This window comes from Cibotium barometz, chromosome 7 (genome assembly GCF_041138505.1).
Source record: "Cibotium barometz isolate CiBa-2024 chromosome 7, ASM4113850v1, whole genome shotgun sequence".
In the NCBI taxonomy this organism is placed as follows: Eukaryota; Viridiplantae; Streptophyta; class Polypodiopsida; order Cyatheales; family Cibotiaceae; genus Cibotium; species Cibotium barometz.
The window spans coordinates 4,571,040-4,593,079 of NC_141052.1; the positions used below are offsets into that span (position 1 = coordinate 4,571,040).

The 22,040-nt window shown below is 41.7% G+C and overlaps 1 long non-coding RNA gene across 1 annotated transcript; it reads left to right on the top strand.

Moving 5' to 3' along the window:
- The first annotated feature begins 15,012 nt into the window (after positions 1-15,012).
- LOC147636603 (uncharacterized) lies at positions 15,013-15,598 on the top strand. The gene is made up of 2 exons (XR_015266116.1): positions 15,013-15,145; positions 15,242-15,598. It is a non-coding gene; the product is annotated as an uncharacterized LOC147636603 (long non-coding RNA).
- The last annotated feature ends 6,442 nt before the right edge of the window (positions 15,599-22,040 follow it).

A 22,040-nucleotide genomic window follows, 5' to 3' on the forward strand; every position in this document is an offset into this window, starting at 1 on the left:
GATAAGATGTGGATGGGATGTGATGTGATGCAAATGGATGTGAATGTGGATGTGGATGTGAAAGGATGTGATGTGATATAAATGGATGTGAATGTGGATGTGGATGTGGATGTGAAAGGATGTGATGTGATGCAAATGGATGTGAATGTGGATGTGGATATGAAAGGATGTGATGTGATGCAAATGGATGTGAATGTGGATGTGGATGTGAAAGGATGTGATGTGACGTAAATAGATGTGAATGTGGATGTGGATGTGAAAGGATGTGATGTGATGCAAATTGATGTGAATGTGGATGTAGATGTGAAAGGATGTGATGTGATGCAAATGGATGTGAATGTGGATGTGGATAAGATGTGATGTGATGTAAAGGGACGTGGATGTGAATGTGATGTGGATGTGGATGTGGATGTGGATGAGATGTGATGTGACGAAAAGGGATGTGGATGTGGATGTGAATGTGATGTGGATGTAGATGAGATGTGATGGGATGAAAAGAGATGTGATGTGATGTGAATATATGTGGATGTGAATGTGATGTGGATGTAGATGAGATGTGATGGGATGAAAAGAGATGTGATGTGATGTGAATATATGTGGATGTGAATGTATGAATAGATGTGAGTAATTGTACATGTGAATGATTAGATGGATATGAATGAATGTGATGTGATGGATGTAAATGGATGTGATGTAAATGAATGTGATGGACGTGAATGAATGATATGGGATGTGAATGGATGAGATGTAATGTGATGTGAGTCGGGATGTAAATGAATGAGATGTGATGTCATGTGAATTGGGATGTGAATGAATGATATAGGATGTGAATGAATGAGATGTGATGTGATGTAAATTGGGATAGATGTGAATGAATGATATATGATGTGAATGAATGTGAGGTAATGTGATGTGAAACGGGATAGATGTGAATGAATGAGATGTGATGTGAATGGATGAGATGTGATGGGATGTGAATCGGGATAGATGTGAAGGAACGAGATGTGAGGTGAAATGGATGTGATGTGATGTGGATAGGGGTAGATATGAATGGATGAGATGTGAATGAATGGGATGTGATGAGATGTGAATGAATGGGATGTGGATATGGGTAGATGCGAGTGGATGAGATGTGATGAGCATAAATGAGGAAAGATGTGATGAGATGGAAAAAGATGTGATTGGATGAGAATGGGAGTACATATGAACTGGATGTGGATTAAGTAATGTGGATTGATGTGGAACAATGTGGAAAGACGAGAGTTCGTTATAGAAACTGTATTTATGACCAGTTTTTAAATGATTGTTTTATGTCAATAATGCTGGGGAAGCATTTTGAGCATCTTGCGAATGAGACCGTGGAGACCTAACTCATAAAGTTGCAATAGCTGACGGAGAGTCAATGGAGGACGTCTTGCGGCAAGGTCAGTCGAGGTCTTGACCAGCCTCAGTTCGATTTAAATGGTGAGCTTCCGGTACGGTGGATGAGGGACCAAGGAAGCAGCCTATGAGTGAAGCGCTAGGTGAACTGCGAAGGATCCTAGAGGGTGCTGACCATATGGTGCTCGGGCTCTGGGTCGCCAAAGATACCCACACGTGCGTCGGGGAAGATATTAGAACAAGGAGGAAGAGTTGTTTTCTGAATTCGGGCATGGATCTAGTTGATTGACCTTGCTGGTCCTTAACGGATGAGTCCATGGCTCTTTATATGGATCTGTTGGTTGATCTTGCTGATCTTCAACGGAGATTCCATCTGGATTTTTATAAGTGAATATATTGCTGGGTACTATGAGCTAGGAACTATCGAAAAGGCCCCTGAGTGGATAGGTGGTGAGCGTTCTGGTTACCAATGATGCCATATGTACACTGATGAAGGAATGATTGGAAATGAGAATTCAACCGGATATTTTGGAGGATTATGATCAATGATATGATTTTATTAAAAGATTGTTTTAAAGTCAGCTAAATCTGTGAAACAGGCAATTTCATATTGGGTGTGTAATTGGTATGACTAGCTTGAAGTTTGCATGAAGTTTCGACTAGGGAGCCTAGGAATTCTTTTCCCTGGTACCCGAGGCAAAACCTAACCAAATTCTTAAATGGATCCCATCACTATAGTGGTTGGTGGGCAGTTGGCTAACCCAGGGGACTGGATGACTAATGGATCCCTAAAATGAGTCCCAATTTTGTTATGGTATGATAGATGAAGTAAATCTCGGATAGTAATTGTTCTATGGAAAAGAATCAATGGCTATGCCTGAGGAAAAAAGTGTTGGTCTCTATGATCCAAGTGCAAGTTTCTCCCTTGATTTGACCAAGTGACTTACAAGTTCGGTTGGATCAGTTTGGTCAGTGATAACCTTGACTACGTTAGAGTAAAAATACCCCTCGAGGAATCACCCGTGCTTTTTGGACGAGGGAAGTTTTTTTGGGTTTGATTTTGGAAGAACCGAGGGATTAGTCTCTTGTCCGGATATCCGTGGGTGAAGCCCCGAGTGAGAGACCCGCCGCCCGCGAATTCATTGCACGGAGGGGCCAGGAATCTTTCAGTAATTCCATCATATGGTTGCCAAAAGCGAACAATGTGAAGAAAATCTCACCACCGACTTCAACCCCAACAACTTCACCTATAGTTCAACAAGAATGCAGGCCCAAGCAACAGCAAGCAAATCCCTCAACAAGAATGCAGGCCCAAGCAACAGCAAGCAAATCCCTCAACCACTTTCGTGCATTCAGCACACCAACACAAGAGCTTGTTTGTTCAAGCAAACAACTTACAATAGTCTTCCCTACTGCCTCAACATCATTTCAGCAACAAATTGAAGAAGCAATACGGAGACTTAGGAGCACATCAATAACAGAATAACAATGCTCTTGTCACCCCTCTGGAAGTAATAAATGAGCGCATAAGAAGTTGTTGCTTGCAAATCATGACATAGTTGACCCATAAAATTTTTTTAAAAAGGATCAAAATCTACAAAGTGGTGTTGTTAATTATTGGAAAGAGTATAATGTGAAATAGTCACAATTAATATTCAACATAGGTAGACTTCCTCTTGCAAAGCAATTATAGGACATTTTTTAGAGTAATGAAGAAGAAAATTAGGTTGATACCAATGGTCAAAGTGGTGATAAAGGAGCTAAGATTGGTGCAAGGAGTATGAAAAACCTGAACTGTAGTTCATCTCCACAGAAGATGAAATAAAAGATATCTTGCTAGGCCAAAGCTACCCAACTCCATCCAAGCCAAAAAGGCCAGAGGTGGGTAAGCACATCTCGTGATACGCAGGTCGTGCAGATGATGCAAAATCTCTATGGTCTACCCTTGATACTGACTTCGTGAATAGCGATGGTGTCATGTAGATGATGTGAAAAGCTCTATTATGGTATACCCCTGAGTAGCGAAGGATATTGACTCCATGCTCCAATCCATTCCCTATGCTGCACCCAAGGGAAAGGACAAGATCATCATGCCACTCTTTGGGGTGGATGGCTTGGAGTAGTATAACACAACACAAGCCACCGTCTCCTCGAACATGCCAACTCTATATCGACAAGGAGTCACCGTAAAAAACTATAGTCAATTGGCTATCCCAACATCCTGTGGCGACTTGGGGGGAGGACCTGAACCAGAGAGGCAACAATGTTCATCTCCATCCGCTCCAAAAATTGATGAATCAACTGACAGGGAACTGGCCACTAGTAAACAAAGTTGGCCAACTATCTTTGTCTCTCGATGCTCCAAATCCTCTAGCACAGCCAGCAAGCAGCAGGAGTGCTAATGAGAGGCTGAAAGGGCCAAGGGGGATCTGGCATAACCAAAGAAAAGGGAGCTAGAGGGGGGACTCGGGAGACTCGAAGTAGACAGCGAAGAAGGCAGGGGAGGGGTGGGGGTGGCGGAGGGGTGGGGGGAGGGTTCACCTACTGAGGGGGAGGGGATGATTCCCACTATAGGCATTGGAGGGTCAACGATCTCTACTCATGCTGAAAACCTGGAGGGGGGGTCTCGATGAGGTAACAGTCTCTAGAAGGGAGGGCCAGGGGTGGGTTCCTCAAGGGAACTATGCGGGCCCCATCACCATTAAGGGGATGCTATGATAAATGCTCAAAATGGTTCTCTAACAAAGCCATATACTCTCGGATCCTGCAAGACACTTCTCGATTCTCCTCTCCTTGGTCCAGCCTCAGGCTAGTAGTTTGCCACCTCCTGTGCTAGCATCCGTTAGTACATGGTGGCCTATATCCCCCTTGAAGAGGGTCTAAACAAGGGCCGGAAGGGGGACTACTAGAGGTGGCCTCCTTGTCTACTGGCAAGGGAATTATTTAGCGAGGTATCCCATCTGTTGGCGATAGATGAAACATTGGCCTCGGAGGCTCGAGTACTCAACTCTCTACAAACTTGGGTCCCCCTGTCAAACTAGGGAGTAAAATGGTGTGAGGCATTGAGTTTAGGGAGGTCATGCAGATATGAAAGGATATCTTGCATACCAAGGTGGAGGCCTGCAACTATCAAAGCGAGGAGCTCGAGATCCTTTTCAAAAAAGGAGAGGTCAGGGATGATGGAGCAGTGCTAGCATGGAGTCCTCCTGGGGTTTCAAGACTAGAAGTTGTTGAATCTTGCCTTAAGGACAAAACAGCCCGGAGAAGCACTTGTGCTGCAAAGATGGGAAAAAACAGTGGGGAAAGAGAAAGAGATCTTGAGAGCTCAAATGAGGGAGGATGGGTGAAGGAGTCAATGGAGGAAAGGGGGGAATAGGGGAGGGGTGAAGATAGGGTAAGCAGACCAAAGGGGCTGTAGGGGGTGGGATTGGAGGGTACATAGGAATGGAGGCGAAGGGAGAGGAGATGGTGATGACAAAGGGGAAGGAGAGCGAGAAGAAGAAGGGCCCGAACCAGAGAGACAACAATGTTCATCTCTCTCCGCTCCAAATATATCGTTGGCCACCAGCAAACAAAGTTGGCCAACTATCGTTGTCTTCACTGCTCCAAATCCTCTAGCACAGCTAGCAGGCAGCATGAGTGCTAAGGAGAGGCTGAAAGGGCAAAGGGGGATCTAGCATACCCAAAGCAGAAGGAGCTGGAGGGGAGAGACTCGAAGTAGACGACGAAGAAGGCAGGGGGAGGGATGGGGCCCCGAGGGGGAGGAGGGTTCACCTGGGGGACGGGCACTGAAGGGTCAACGATTTCTACTCACATTGAAAACCTGGAGGGGGGTCCCGATGAGGTAACAGTCTCTAGAAGGGAGGGCCAGGGGTGGGTGCCTATGCGGGACCTATCACCATCAAGGGGATGCTATGATAAATGCTCAAGATTCTATGATAAATGCTCAAAATGGTTCTCTGACAAAGCCGTATACTCTTGGATCCTGCCAGACACTACTCGATTCTCCTCTCCTCAGTCCCCAGCCTCAGGCTAGTAGTTTGCCACCTCCTGTGCTAGCATCTGCTAGTACATGGTGGCCTATATCCCACCCACCCCCTTGAAGAGGGTCTAAACAAGGGCCAGGAGGGGGGACTATTGGAGGTGGCCTCCTTGTCTACTGGCAAGGGAATTATTTAGCGAGGTGTCCCATCCGTTGGCGATAGATGAAACATTGGCCTGGGAGGCCCAAGTACTCAACTCTCTACAAACTTGGGTCCCCTGTCAAACTAGGGAGTGAAATGGTGTGAGGCCTTGAGTTTAGGGAGGTCAAGCAGATATAAAACGATATCTTGCATACCAAGGTGGAGGCCTGCAACTATCAAAGCGAGGAGCTGGAGATCCTTTTCAAAAAAGGAGAGGTCAGGGATGATGGAGCAATGCTAGCATGGAGTCCTCCTGGGGTTTCAAGACTAGAAGTTGTTGAATCTTGCCTTAAGGACAAGGCAGCCCGGAGAAGCACTGGTGCTGCAAAGATGGGAAAAAAAGGGGGGAGGGGGGAACACGGAAGGGAAAGAGATCTTGAGAGCTCAAATGAGGGAGGATGGGTGAAGGAGTCAATGGAGGAAAGGGGGGAATGGGGGAGGGGTGACGATAGGGTAAGCAGAGCAAAGGGGCTGTAGGGGGTGGGGCGACACAGAGAGAGGAGATGGGATGGTGCACACAAGGATGTAGGGGGTGGGGCGGCGCAGAGGGAGGGAGGGCACAGAGGAACGGAGGCGAAGGGAGAGGAGATGGTGATGGCAAAGGGGAAGGAGAACGAGGCAGAGGAGGCATTGAGGGGCAAATATGGAGAGGCGAGCGAGGAGAAGGAGGCAGGGGCTACAGCGGGAGGGGGCTGCATAGGTGGGCGATTGGCAGGAAAATGGTAGGGCTCATGCTGGTGGGCGATGGTGGTAGAACAATGGCGGGGCGAAGGTGAAGGCGGAGGCGGAGTAGAAGGAGAGGCGGGGACTGTCGTCTTGCAAGGCGGGCAAGCAAAAGACGAGGGTAATGTTGGTGTAGGCAATGGAGGGACAGATGACGGGGTAGAGGGAGGGCCGCAATGGCGACAGATGCACAAGGGGGGAAGTTCTAGCTTCTCAAAATGTGAGGTTTTTTTCAACATCCATAGTTTCACATGTAAGTTGTGTTCTTCATTTGGTTTGAAAGGTGCACGTGCTTCTAATCCCTTGTTTTCCCATGTGGTGGCATAGGACAAAGTTTTGTTTTGGATTTTTGTTTATGTCCTTCCATGTAGCACTTGCCTCCCAGTGCCTTGTCTGCTACTACAACAAAGGAACTTGCTTTTTCCATCAACATCCATAGTTTCACATGCAAGTTTTAATGTTTCTTGTGTAGCAGATGTTCCTATATTGAGAGTTCACTTGAGTTCCTTGGGTGAGACCCTTTTGATTTTCCTATCCTCATTTGAGTTCCTTGGGTGCGACCCTTTTGATTTTCCTATCCTCATTTGATCTTGTTTCAACCTCTATCTTTTGCTTTTCCTTAGATTTGTCTGGTTTTTAAGGTTCCAGATTCCTTTTCTGTGGGGGTTGAGCTTTTGATTGATTCAAGGTTTATTTGTCTCTATTTAGTTTTTGTTTTGATTTTTGGTATTTATCCTTCAGTTTTGGATGCTCATTGATCTTACGTGTCACAACATTTTCTTTGACCCATTTTAAAGTTTCAACATTGGCAGATTTTATTTGGTTTTACACATTAGCTTGCTTGCAACCATCATGTTAACACATTTAAGGGTACAATGGTTAACCATCCCCATTATGAACCTAGTGGAGCACTCATGTGTACAGTGTTGGTCCAATGTGGGTATGAAATACCAAAGGAGTGTGAAGCCTCAATGTGACGCATAGGTCTACCTAAGGCTACTTCAAGGTCTAAATCAAACATTTTCATGTGTACGGGTAAGCTTTGACCTCCTAGACTAGCCATTATTTCCTCTTTTAACCTTATTCTTGCAAGTCTCTTGGCTAAGGAGCTCCTCTTCTCTCAAGTTTCTAGCATATGGGACCTCTTAGTCGAAAAGTCATGCATGACTTTGAGATACCTATGAGTGATAGATTTCAAACTTAAACGATGCTCAGTTAACTACAAAATGGGATTAACATGCTTCTGTTCCCCGTGATGTAGATTCCATCCTCGGAATCTCATTATCATATGGCATGCTCCCCTAGATATTCTTTGTAGCAACTCTTCCTCATCTAGAGCATTTAAACTATTCTTCTGAGGAAGTATAGTGTTTTCTAGAATACAGTGTCGATCATGTCTTCAAAGGATGGAAGACATCAATTTTATAGCTTATGGGGCATTGTATAAGCTTCTGCTATAATTGGTGTTGTCACATCAAATGGTGTTATATGCAGTAGGGTGGTGTTGTATGCAGTAGGGCCTTCTCACGAGATGTGGTTTTAGCAAAGTATTGCCTATTCATATTATGTGCTCCTACTCTTTTGGTAGGAGATCTGGGATTCGATATTTACTATATTTGAATGGTTCTTTTTGACTTGGCTGAGTAGAAGGGTTGGCTAGCTGGCCGTCCAATGGTTCCTCGGGATCGAGAGGGTTAGTAGTGAAATCAAAAGAAGTAGAAGGAAAGTCACTCTGTGTTATCAATTAGTTATCCTCCCCTTCATTTTTATTATCATAGATGGTAGATAAATAAGATGTAATTGGGCTAAACATTGGGTAGGGGGGTCTTCTTCTTCCTTAGCCTTATCCTTATCTCCTTCATGAGAGGGTGGTGGTAGTTTTTTAGAGATGAATATGTCATGAAGTGCATGAAAATCCTCCTCCTCAAGGAAGTGTGGGTATTCTCTGTGCACTTGGTCAAAAACATAAACAAGTGTATCTATTAAGGTAAGAAGATATGTATATATTATATCAAAAAGTTTTTAAATACCATACAAATGATATGTTTGGATGTTATGCAAGAGTAAATGTTGGTGTGTATCCTATGCCTCCACCCACCCATGTGTTAGCATCCACTTAAGGCTTCTTTGTATCTTTAGAAGGTATCAATGACGAGGTTTCCACCAGTAGGTGAGTAAAAGTTAGGCAACATGTTTAAGATAACTCCTTGAGCTATGTGCAACTCCTTCTTGGCCTGGGACATCTTTTAATCCATGTTCACTAAAGGATAAAGGGATTTGAGAAGTGATTGGATTGAAATTAGTGTTATGCAAGGGATTTGAGATTTGTGGTATTGGGGCACTCATGTGTATAGTGTTGGTCAAATGTGGGTATGAAGTCCCTAATGAGTGTGAGGCCTCAATGTGTGGCATAGGTCTCAATGGCTCCATAAGGCCGGCTTCGAGGTCTAAATTAGACATCCGCATGTGTATGGGGTAAGTTTTGACATTCTAGACTAGCCATTCTTTTCCCTTTTTAAACCTTTTTCTTGCTGGGTGGCATGGCAACAACCATGGTAAGGCAAATACCTTAGGCTATGTGTCCCAAATAAATAATACAATATGTGCAATGTGCATGTACACCTAGAGTGGTCATTAAAGCTCAATGTCGACCTAGGTGTTAACCATAAGGGTTAACATTCCCCCCACCTGCTGATGCACATCCAGTCCCATCGGATGGGGGAAAGGATGTCTAAGGTGGAAGACAAGAGATAAAATAATGTAGCACAATATGCCGAAGAAGATCAAGAGTTGTAATGATGAAGCCCATATCGAAGAAGGTGGTATAGATTGCTCCCTCCTTTTAAAAAAAAATGGTGTTTTTTTGTGATGACATGGCAAGAATCACAACATCATTAGTGATGTGGCAGTCCACAATCGTGATTTTTTTTGAAAAATTTGTTCTTTTTTTTTAGATTTTTTGTGATAACGTGGCAAGAATCATGGTGTGTTTAGTGACGTGGCAGTCAATCGTGATTTTTTTGTCAAAAAAATTTCTCTTGAGAAATTTTTAGTGATGACATGGCAAGAACCATGACATGATTGATGACATGGAAGTCACGACCGTGATTGATGACATGGCACTATGATTTTTTATTATTTTTGATATTTTTGATGATGTGGTAAGAATCACGACATGATTGGTGACATCATCAATCACAATGTGATTATGATGTTACAGTCATGAATTTTATCATTGACTTAATAATCAAAGATTAATTAAGGATTAATGTATGTCCTTTTCTCTTAGTGTAATGAGGCAAAAGAGAGCAAGAATTCACCAAATGATGAATAAAATGATGTAATTGGGTGTTTTGCTGCATCTAATCGCTCTCAAAACACTCCAAAAACACTAATTTCAACACCCTATATGATCAAAATGGACACAAACAACACATTTTTTCAAAAAAAAAAAACTCTTGAGATTCATTAATCACCCCTTAATGGAAAAACCAGTCCATTAAGAGTAATTAGTGAATTTCAAGAGCTTTTTCATAGTTTTAATTTTTTTTAATGAGTAAGCTTCTTACAATAGTTGCTAACAATCTAATGCACTTAAACATAGCAAAAAACACAAAAATCAAGCATGAAAGAAAGCAAAAATGTAATGCTAAACTCTCACTTGATACAATTTGTGCAAATCAAACCTATGTTCACCTATACACATGCTCTACTAACACCATTAATCACTCCAAACACCATGAAAATAACAAATCAAGCAATAAACACTCTCTTGAAAAATTAAAAAAAAGACTTAAAAGAGAGAAAAATCACACAAATCTCCATCAAATCTCACTCTCGTTTGTGAAACTCCACTATCCAAGAGTGTGAGCAAACCATAGATTAGAGAAAAAAACGATAAAGCCAAGGGATTTCTCCTCGACGGACAGCAGTGCCAAAAATGTTAAGGCTAAGAGCTAGCAAAGAAGGCTCACCTCTACTCTCCTCAACATGTCGTGGGAATCTTTTCGATGGCCGAACTCATAATCCTTGAGGTATCGAAGCTCAACATCGCTATGGGTAGCTTGCCATTATCCTTCTCCTGTAAGCGTTGTCAAATAGTCGTGTTGCACTACCGAGCGCTACTCCCTCCTCTCACATTAAAATCACTCACGCACACACTCACTAACATGTATTAGAGAGAAGATTAGAGAGAGGTTTAGCAAGAGGGAAAGATCAATTGCATAATGGGATAGCTTCCTTGCATTATTAAAAAAAATTTACCTTATATACATGGCCATAAGTGTTCACACATACTTAAACGAGACTTAAACTATGGTCAGGCAGGCACCCAAAGCTTCTAGATGGCCTATTACTCATACATTACTTCATCTCTCATAATAGGTTGATGCATTACAACACTAAGGAGCACATCCTAGCTCACTACCACACGCTCTTGAAGCGAAAAACACCATTAATTATCCGGTAGACCTTTAAGAGCGCCCATACAAGTTTGAGATTTGGACACCATTGCTTCATGGCATGTTTGTACATGAGTTTGGTGTGTCCATCCTTGACATTTGATGTAGGTTACTCATGCTTTGGCACATAATTAGATGTGGCAAACCTTGTTAACCCTGAAATGGGGTTAACAAATAACTGTCCTCATACTGATACTAAGAAAGCACCATTCGAGATAGTCTATGGTAAGGCTTTGCTAACTCCTACGACTAGCCTTTCACATTTTGTAGGTTCTATAGAGGGTGCATATTCCTTGGTTAGATACTTTAACCAAATTCATGAGTTAGTAAAATTGAATATTCAAAAAGTTTAAGAGAAATACATGAAGTATGCAAATCGTAAACGCAAACATGTCATCTTCAATGAAGCCGATTATGTACTTCTTCGTATTGAGAAAATGAGACTTAAGTCTATAGAGACCAATCCTGTAGTAAAACTAGCTCCTAGATTTTATGGACCTTTCAAGATAATTGCAAAAGAAATTGATAATGCATGTAATTTGGAGCTACCTTCTAATTGGCATATTCATAATTCTTTTCATATTAGTGTTTTGAGACCTTTTAGAGGCCTCTATCTTCTCTCCTATTTTAGAACAACCTCTTGAATTGGTAGATGAAGAAGAACATTTTCTACTTGAGTCTATCATTGAACATGAGACCATCACTACACACATAGGCAATACTTATATTTTAAGTATCTTGTGACTTTCAAGAACCATCCCATTGAAGATACCAAATGGATGCCATAAAATTTTTTTCGTTCTTACCAAAATCTCATCCACTCTTACCACCCATGCAATTAAGGATAATTTCAACTCTCGACCAAGAGGGAATGTTAGTCATAACCTATATGGAGATGCTTATTATTTTATTTTGGGATATTTTATTTTGGATGCACCTTTTATTTATATCATCCGCCAAGATTAATGTGTTTAATCAATTATGTGTGCTCATATGATATAGTTAAGATTAACGTGTGTAATTAGTTGTGTGCACTTAATAATATTATTTTGGATGTAGACGATGATTGAGTGGCAAATTATGTGTTAATCACTATGAGATAAAGTTTTGGAAGACATGTGAACACCTTTTATGGTTTCATATTTAGGCATTAATATTTTTGTAAGGGTAAGGCCTCAAACCTTTGTACTTACCAATTAGTATTTTATACTTTTGGTAGGCCCAAGACTTTATATTTGTTGCTTGCTATAATTTTGTAGAGCTTTTATGCTCGAAGAGCAACGAAAGGAAGGGGAACAGCCTCTGAAACCTCAACAATTTGATTTTCTAGATCTACAATCTCCTCCCACAAGCCCAAAAAGCAAGTAGCATAAGCCTCATCATTACCCAAACTAAGGATCACTAAGGATATCCAAGGCATTTTCGACTACCATTCTTGAGGAAGATCCATGGCCAGAGCCCTCTACGATGGCACACTACTTTTAAAACATGAGGAAATTATGGGTGGAGAAAGTTTAGACGAGGAGGGGGAGCATCTTTGAAATTCAAAATTCAACCTTCTCCACAAAAGAGAGATTCTCAAGTATAACAATTTCATTTATGCCATGTAGCTCGACGCAAATTGCAGACTCCTATGACTCTTGACATCTACAAAATGGAACTACCGCTAATTGAAATGGAACTATTGTGACTCCTAACATCTGCAAAATGGAACTGCTAAATGAATACCTATCTAGAGTCTAGATGGTGGCAGTGTAATATGGATCACATAGGGCCATAGACTAGTAAAGGAGAACTTTTTCATCAAAAGCACCATGGAAAACCAATCATCTTGGTGGAGGATTATGTGGTTTTCTAGAGGCCCCCAATATAGGAATACTTACTTCCCGTGTAATGCACCAACTAGAAAAGAATAGATTTGCAATGCAAGCAAATATATTTGTGGCAAAAGTACTTCGAGCAACAAGCAACAAATTCCTTTTTTATTAACTTTTTAAAGCTACACTCTCTACTCTCGTTGGGTGAGACATCATTGAAAAGTGGATGCTCGAGGTGTGAGCATGTTCATGGATGAGCACAAAGAGTTTGAAGATCTACATGTCCAAGTCACTTGCAAAATTTTACACACATTAACTACCTACCTCGAAGGATTCAACGAAGTGAAGAAATCTCAGGGTGGCACACTTATCATGAAAGTGAAGTGTCGAAATTAGCCTTCGATTTTGCCATCGCTTGACTCTGAAAGAAGCAGATATACGGCTACTACGAGCGATTCCATTACCTCTTGTCCCATCATCAAAGAACATTCGAGAAGTGTTTTATGAGATAATTTTTCCAACATAACATGTCCAAGATTTTTCACAATTTTTCTATCAATCCTCTACTTTAACATGACACTATCTGGAACTTCTCGCTCACATTGGCTAGCCGTATAGTAACGCTTTAGAGGCCGAAAACTAGACTAGGTAGGGGGCATTGTTACTCCTTTTCTACACACTTTTTGTAATCCCCACCCCCCTAGCTTAAATATTTCACATTGTAATCCCCACCCCGCCTTAAATATTCCACATTATATATGACCAAAGGCCCACCCTTGTAAAGAAAGCTTCCCATATAAGACTTTTATATGTAAAGAGAATATGTTTTGAGCTCAAGCTTGGGAGCTCCTTCCTTCTTGCTTGTCGTGTTCTCTTCTTAATTATTGTATGCTTCCATGTTTATATATATATATATATATATATATATATATATATATATATATATATATATATATGTATGTATATATACCTCTTTATTTCTCTCTCTCTCTCTCTCTCAACCTCTCACTCACACTCCACATCTAGTTATTCTCAAGCAAGAATCAAGCAAACTTACCCTAAGTACACACACACACACACACACACACACACACACACACACATATATATATATAAGCAAGTGTGTGTATGTATACTTTTGTAGAAATATAAAATATAAGTTAAATTGCATATGCCTAATAAATTAATGATAATGATTGTAAATGTAAAAGACATAAATGAGAAGTATAAAAATTTAAAGTTTTTGAGTAATGGGTTTGTGGGTGGGTTGTTGTTGGGAGGAGAGGGGGGGGGGTTCCCCTTCACTTTACCTGAAAGAAAGATCACCGGGGTAGTAGGCCACCACCAAGTGGGAGCACTATGTAATGTGTGCTTGTGGTGCTAGCCTCCTTTAAGTTGAAGTAGATTGGCACTTTTGCAAATTGATACACCATAGTGTGCTTCAACCCTATTTACAAAACAACCAATACAAATATAATATTATTGTGAGTAGAAGGCTCGTTAAAAACCCCTCATAAAAAATTGTCCCAATATCAGGTCATGGTAGGACCAAAATCACATTATTGAGCAAAATACCCCTTCAAAATCCTTGAATAAAATGGGGGAATAGTAGGTCCTAGTAGAACCAAACCACATTCAAAATAAAAAGGTAGCTCTAATGGCCTATTAGTTGGAAGTGGTAACACAATAAGCTTAGGAAACCGGGTGGCAATTGCATTGATATTGTTCACTTAAGAAAACATAAGATATAGCAAATGGTTTTAACATGAGGCTTTTGCAAGTAAGTTTTTTATGGATAAATTTGTAGATATATATTTGCTTAAGGGTCTTTTTATATGGTTTCAAAGAGATCATAAGGTTTTCAATAAAAAGGGGTTATTTTATAGCTCCAAGGTTCACAAATACTGTAGTTTTTAAATATCAATCATAATAAGGATTTTTGCCATTTTGTTTTTTCCTTTCCCCTCTCTCCTTTTGCTTCCTTTTTTGTATTTGTGCATTCTATTGCTAACCAAAAAAAAAAGACATGGTTTTGTGTTCAGTATATTTTCGAAGTATAAAATTTGATATTGGGTAATTGACATTCATTTTTTAATATAACATGCGGTGTATAGTTCATCAACTTTTGATCAACTTTGGCTTTGTTTTTAAGGCTATTTCATTTAATGTGATGGAAGATATTCCATTAAATACCTTGGGTCTTCTTTTTAATATTTTCCTTTAAAGGATATTCAAAAAATTATCCTCCTACTTTGTGCAAAATCCCCTTTTGATATTGAGCCATGGATCACAAGATCCTTTGGATTGATTTTGAGGCGACTCCTACGTATTTTGAGTAAGAAAAACTACTCTAAGTCACCATCATGTTGCCGCCGTGATTTCCAACTTAGAAAAGAAAAACATAAAGGAAACAAAAGAAATGTTTTCCATGGTGCCCCTCTCTTTCTCTCTCTCTCTCTCTTACACACACACACATGCACAATAATTAATAATTATTGGAAATTCTCGACTTTAGCCTATAAAGTACTCCTCAAAGGTGGTAGGCTCTTGTGCAAGTGCTTGTTGCTGCAAATCACGGAAGGTAATTGAAGTTCGTGTATGTCCTCCAATGTTGTGTGGTATGACAGGATATATGCTTTGTGATTTTGGTTTTGTGTCTTGTATTATTATTATGCAGGCAAAAATGGAGAGTTCCCGTATCATGGTGCTTTTGCTCGTTTTCATGTTGGCGGGAGCTGCTTACGCGGAGCCAACCGTTGACGGTGACGGCGGTATGTGGCCTTGCCCGTGGGTGTGCCGCCCATGGGAGCGCTGTGTATTTGGCAAGTGTGTCCCCATCTTCAAGCCCAGCCCGGATGCACACAGGCCTTTCATCGTCAACAACCATCCCTAGGTTTCAGCCTCCTGGTCCTTCTACTCACACCAAATAAACGGCGTACACATCCATGGATTGACGCCGCCGTCTGCTTTTGCTGTAATAAGGTTATGGCCTCTTGATGGCACGTGCAATCAATGATGATCTCAAATTTGACCATACATAACTACCGCAAAAACTGCCTCTTTTTGTTTTTGTTTGTTTCGTGGAATGAGGGGAGAGAATCATGTCTTGATCATTATCTTCTTGTTATATTGTTTTTATCCCAATAACTGCAATGAGTAGTATGAGCCCCAAGGTCAAATGGAAACGATGAGAGACTCCGGTCTCAATAATGATGACGCTAAGTAATCTCCCATCGATATCAAAGAGAAAGTGTGAGAGACCACTGTTGATGATGAAGCTAAGCAATCTCCCACCCGGATGATCAAAGGAAAAGTGTGAGAGACCACTGTCGACACGATGAAGGTAGCCAAATATCCCCTAGGGTCAAATGGGAGATGCAAGAAGCCAATGTCGATGGGGCGAGGCTAGGTATGAGTCCTCCTGGATCAAATGGATAAATGTAGTATGCATCACTGACCCTCAAATCCAATGTAACAATAGCTACCAAGTCAAAAGGGAAGCTCAAGTCCAAGGGATAGCTCATAAGCCCATCCTCAATCATAACATGGAACTGACATCATCCAGGGTATCAAAGGGATGCTGAAGTTCAAGGGATAGCTCATAAGCCCATCCTCGCTCGCGCGACCATAACATGGAACTGACATCCACCAATGGAAACAGATGTCCTAGCTGGAATGTCAAATGGTCCGTGTAGATCAAGACTAAGAGATGTCACAAGTGCATCTGAATGGTATGCCATGTAATCATCTACCATACATCCCAAGTGGCATATGATACACCCAAAGATAAATGTCATAGCTCCAAAGAAACTAGGGTCGTGTAGACAATCATGGAAGCTGAAGAAACGCATCTCAAAGTCAGCATCATGCAGAAACCCATGTGAACCAATACCGTCATCCACTATAGCATAGCTTGAATCATCTGAGGCATGATCCGCTATATCGATGTGTATATAGGCATGATCCAAAAGATGTAACATGCCCTCATGTGTGAAACCCTTCGCATATATGAGGTCCCCCAAAGCAAAAGCATGATCAATAGGATTACCATAAGCGTCATCTCATCACACTAAATACTGATAGTGTATCTACACATGAGATAAAAGTAGCATCATCCACCAAATAATTGACTATGTCATCCTCATTAGAAAACCTTGGGACATCTTTTGGGCCCTTTGCTCTAATGACCCTCATTAGCAATGGACCAATGGGAAGAGAGAAGTGTGCACATTTGGTCTCCTCCAAAAGTACGGGGCATAGTAGGCTTGTCTTCCTCATCATTAATATAAATGTGGGGTTCAAAAAGTAGGGGCTGGTCTTCATAAATTGGGGGGGGGGGGGGGGGGGGGGTAAACTAAAAGTAGGGAGGCTCCATCATTTTCAGCTCCCATCAATCTCGTGGGTCAAAAAACCTTAAAAATGGGTTTTTTTTCAAAAAAAATCAAAAAAGTGATTCCCCCCCCCTAAAAACCCAAACCAAACCATATTGTATCAAAAAAGAGATTTTTTTGCTTCCATCTTCTCTCTCTACACTCCATTCTCCCCTCCAACATCACCCTACACTCCATTCCCCCCAAAACCAGCAACTCAAATCTCCATAGCTCTCTCTCTCTTCCTCCCTCCCTCCCTCTCTCTCTCTCTCTCTCTCTCTCTCTCTCTCTATTGTGCGTAGCTCTCTCTCCCTCTCTCTCTCTCTCTCTCTCTCTCTCTCTATTGTGCGTAGTCCTGCAGCTTATTCATGCCTACAATAATCTCTCTCTCTCTCTCTCTCTCTCTCTCTCTCTCTCTCTCTCTCTCTCTCTCCCTCCCCCTCTGTCTCTCTCTCCCTCTTTCTCTCTCTACAATGCTTAGACCTGCATCTTATTCACGCCTCTCTCTCTCTCTCTCTCTCTCTCTCTCTCTCTCTCTCTCTCTATGCAGCATAAGAAACCATGGAGGGTAGTGCATCTTCATCGAGGAGAAGGCCAAGAGACATAATAGAGTCTATGCTCTTGTACAATGTGAGGGATGAGCACAATGCTTGGCTTGGGATGCAATTTCAGAAGGGAGATTGGGTCTATTTGCAACCCAGTGCCACTGGACCCCATCGAGTTTGATGTCAAGATGTGGTTGAGCACCATTGGAAGGGGCGTCTACTAGGTTTCAAGGACTCAAGGCGTGATGGGTTGGTGGCCCTTGTACAACATGTGTACTTAGCAACGGATATTTCATTGCGGTCCCAATGGCACACTCCTTTTTTTCCTTGTAACTGTATGGATTTCTCTCTAGTAGGTTGGTTTACATGGGCTCTTGTTTTCAACCTCATTTGATGGGTTTGGTTGTTTCCATATATTTTCTCTTCCAACTTCATTGAGGAGCAGCATGTATGAAACATGGACATTCTATGCCGTTCACGCTCATATAGGGGATGGAATACAACATTGCCCCTTCTAACCTTGCTCATCGTCGGAAAGTTTTCTTCTACACACACAACTATGTAGTGCCTACATAGGCCAACATGTTTGGTAAGCTTAAACAAATCCCCTCCCCTCCTCTCTCTAGCACTGAATGGCCAACGCCTAATGTTCGGACTACGATTGCTCTTAAGGCAAAGATGGCTAGTGATATACAAGCCTCTTTGAAGTACACCAAAGCCTCAAGATCAAGGGGTCTTACTTGGGCATGCCCTATGCATGTGTTTGCCCACATGTTTCAGGCCTTTGATGAGTGCACACAAATGCCCACCATGTACATGCGCAAGGTTGTTGTTGTTGAAGAGATGGTCAATTTACTTGACCAAGGGTAAGACCTTGTGGAGGGGGAGCACAAAGGGGAGAATTTCAAGTGGAATGTAGTACAGCCCAGTGTCTCCTTTCAATTCTTGCAAGCACGTGCCACTTTGTGTATTCAATTTTGTTATGAGCAGTGGGGCTGAGGAAGCAGGGAGCATGGATTCTGTTACAAGTTCAAGAGGCGGTTGCAGAGCCTATAGCTCTCTCGATATGCTTACCAAATGTGGGGGTAGAGATTGTCCAAGCAAGCAAGCATTGGAGCCTATTGAATGTTTGTGATCACCTACGCATCTTGGGTTACGAGGGAATCAGCAATGCTTACTTCGAATTGCACGGCAGGAAGGTAAGGGTTGTTTGCTCTTTAAACAAACGTATTTGCTCATAACTATCGTGTTTCACTTCCAATGAGATGTGTTTGGATAGGTTGGAAGGCGACTAGAAGCAAGCACCAAGGTGTCCTTGGATTGGGGGCAAGCCAAGATTGATTTGAAATGCAAAGCCAATGAAGATGAGGATGAAAAGCAGGAAGCTGTGGTGGAGGTCGACAGAGCTGGGCCGCGCGAGGTGGGGGGTCCTATAGTTCCATTGGCCCATACCCAGCCCTGAACCATTATATTCCCCATCTTTGTGTGGATGATTTTGTTATAATCCATAAGGACTTCACCCCGTCTGCCACTTTCTTACTTTTTGCATTGAAAGCATTATCAAACATAGTTGTGCATGGCCACTTTAGGCCACAAAGTTAGCTATGTGATACTAGTTAAGAAGTATGTGCATGGCCAGTCAGTTAGCTATGTGATATTAGTTAAGAAGTATCTTGTAATGACTACACTTGGTACCACAATTAGAGCGCAAGGTGTTGGCCCAAATAGAAATTGCACAATAAAACTCGCCCAAGGACATAGCAGAAGCAGTCTTAACAAGGGAGATACCCATAGCTAAAAGCGTTAAACAGCCCTTGTAGGATGAATCCCACCATCTCATATGTAAACTCTTATGTAAACGATCTCTTTCAAAATGCTATGTTGCAATCTCTATGAATCGTTGTTGAACTGTATTGCAATCTAAATAAATGGGCTCTTTCAAATTGTAATTCGCCTTTTGTGGAGTTTGTATATGATTCATATTTTTTTGTTCTCAGTGAGCTTCTCCGTGCGTTCGAATTACAGAAAACATCAAAATCCAAAGGGGCGAGAGGGGTGCAAAAATGCCTTGTGTGTGCCTCCCAAACAGGCCTTTTTGCACCCTTCTAGCCCATCATGTGGACAGGTCTTCTTGATAGTAAAACATCACTTTCCTCTTTAGGCTTATGTGGCAACGTATGGAAAACATCACTATTTGCACACAAAAAAAAACCACAAACATTGCACAAAACATCGAAATCCAAAGGAGCCAGAGGGGTGCAAAAATGCCCTGTGCAAGCCTCCCACACATGCCTTTTTCACACCCTTCTAGCCCACTTATTTGGTATAATTTTTAAAAAAACTATCTATTGCATTGTCTATTTCATTGCGGGGTCATTGGGGGCTCTACCACTTGTGATATGGCAGAATGCACTTCGGTTTACACTGTAAACCTGCAAAACAAGTTTTTCAATCATCAAAAATTTACACCATGAAATAAATGATGCTCTAAGGCTCTTACACATTACTTACCCAAGAAGTATGGCCAATGCGGCCGCCAAGGTTTTACAAATCTTGGATGTGGGAACGCAATCTCTCTCTCTCCAAGTGTGCCTGGGATAGGGAGGCATCCTCCTCTTCAGTTAGAATGGGTAGCTATAGGTCAAGCAAATATTGTGCAAGCTCCTCAATGTTCATGGTTGCCATGACAAGGAGCGCTCAAAGAAGCAATGGAATGGAAATTGAGAGGGGGTTCCCTGTTGAAATATGCAAGTGAATGGGTGTGTGCGGGAACAAGCCCTTAGCTAAAGACTATAAAAGGGAGTCTGTAATTGAGTGGGTAACAATGAAAAGGTAAGAAGAATCTACTGAATGAGAAAATCAAGGGTAGCATGAGTGAATATAGGGTGTGGAAAGATTCTAGGAAAAGGTGTAGGGGAGGTGGCACAAATAATCAAGGAGAAATCAGTGGAATTAGGTGCTTGGCACCTTGTGGATGTAAAAGCTATAAATTGAGGCATTGGCCTAATGAGAATTTATTGGTTTTTGAGTATCCATGCCTACATTATATTATTAGATTAATTGTGCACTAATCTTATCTTAATCACCTTCTAATTACTTTGCTAATCATGTTGATTCTTGCATTTGATCCACCATAGCTCAACACATTGCTGCAAATTCAACATGGTATTAGAGCCAGCTTAGCATTCAGCTATTGTTTTAATCCTAATCACCCACATAATTTTACTAATTAGCTTTATAAGCCACTTTGTCCATTTTCTGTAGTACCCACTCTCATTGAAGCTTAGATCTCTCCCTCCACACAAATCCATTGCCTACAAAGCTCACCCAACGTCTTGCCAACACATTAAGACTTAGGCGTGGCACTTCAGGAGGTCAAATCTCCGCCGGATGCAGCCAAAAATTGCGAATTCGTTGGCGCCCTTTTTTTGAGAAAAATTGCAAATTCCTCATCAAGCCTTGGAATTGGAAGCATTGGAGCTATCCCAAAGGGTTTTTGGGTGTGCTGAGCACGCTGGTGGCCTCAGAATCTTGAAATTCATCAAGGAGAAGCCACATCAAACTCTGCATCAAATCTGAGTGACTTTGGTAAAATAGAGATTAAGCATTCAATTGTTGGTCAAATCTTATATTTTTGGGCTTAATCTTCTACTAGACTAACTGCTCTATTGATGCCCTTAAAAGGATTTGAGCTCATTTGAACACTAAGGCACCAGATCTGGCCTCCCCATACACTCTATTTTTTGCACACAGAAATGAACGAAAAGTTAGTATTTGTTCTGCTCTCATCACCAGCTTCATCACTAGCTCCATCACCAACTCCTCACTTTCTAGCTCCTCACGACCCTCACCAGCTTTAAAGGCTTCTGCCATAGCGCAATTCATTGGTGTAATACTCACTTTCTCTAGCCTCCTTCCCTTCACTATCTGACACTCATCCACTTCGAAACTAATGAGACTATTTGACCTATGAAATTGACAAAACACAATGTTACCTCTTTGTGAAAACGTGCACACGAACAAAAACATTATAATGTTACAAACCCCACTCACATCATGCAGGAAATCCATAGAATAATATCATAGCCTTTTGTAGCATCTGCAAGTCTGCAAATATGTTGTTTAATTCGTTGTAAGGGAACAAAACCATATCATGTGCAGCCTTCTTTTTCCCCCATGCTGCAATGGAGAGGGTGTCTTGGATGTGATAGTACTCACCAATCCTTCATTTGACATCTTCATTGCTCACTCCCTTAGCTAATCATTCCCTCTTAGGGTAGGAAAAGGTTGTGCGTGATACCTTTCTTACGAATGGTGTCTCCTTGCAATTAATGAAGTGCCTTATAGCCCTTGGTGCTAATGCCTACCTCATCACACGCATTAACAAATTCAACGCTAATAGTTTGGGCTACCTTGGACATGATATCATTGGCCACCGCCAAACGTATCTTCTTGCCATGGGGATCCTTGATCATTTTAAGCACATGCTTCCTCGTCGTGGTGATTGAGAACAAGAGCTCATTACAGTCCCTAGACTTATCAGTACCTATAATATCTTGGA